This window comes from Penaeus monodon, chromosome 22 (assembly GCF_015228065.2).
Source record: "Penaeus monodon isolate SGIC_2016 chromosome 22, NSTDA_Pmon_1, whole genome shotgun sequence".
Taxonomy (NCBI): domain Eukaryota; kingdom Metazoa; phylum Arthropoda; class Malacostraca; order Decapoda; family Penaeidae; genus Penaeus; species Penaeus monodon.
In genome coordinates this window covers 12,857,144-12,857,556 of record NC_051407.1, presented here as the reverse complement: position 1 = coordinate 12,857,556, position 413 = coordinate 12,857,144, and positions in this window count along the sequence as shown.

Sequence of the window (413 nt, the reverse complement as noted above, 5' to 3'; positions counted from 1 at the left end):
GCATTGGGATATCTGCACGCCATGACCTTCAGTAGCATTTAGCATAACAGAAGAAAATATGGATAACGCACAGAGCAAACATTGGCGTGTTCTTTATTAGTACCAGAGATTAACATACACTGGCCATTTCCTTGAATGCAATAGAAACCAAGAAGGTCTTTATACCAACTGTAAATTCAAAAACAGCATAAAACGTACAAAATAGTATTAACACAGAGACTGTAGTAAGAGCGCGTGGGCACTGGGGTGAAGAGAAGGCACTTGATGAAACCAGACGAACAGAACGCAAGAAAGTGTAACCGCCTGCAAGGACGATAAAGCTGTTTAAAAGTTGTATTATGAAAAAAAGTTAACTGGAAGCATTAAAGTATTTTTAGATTTGAAAATTCAATTACTTCGCACATATAATTGTA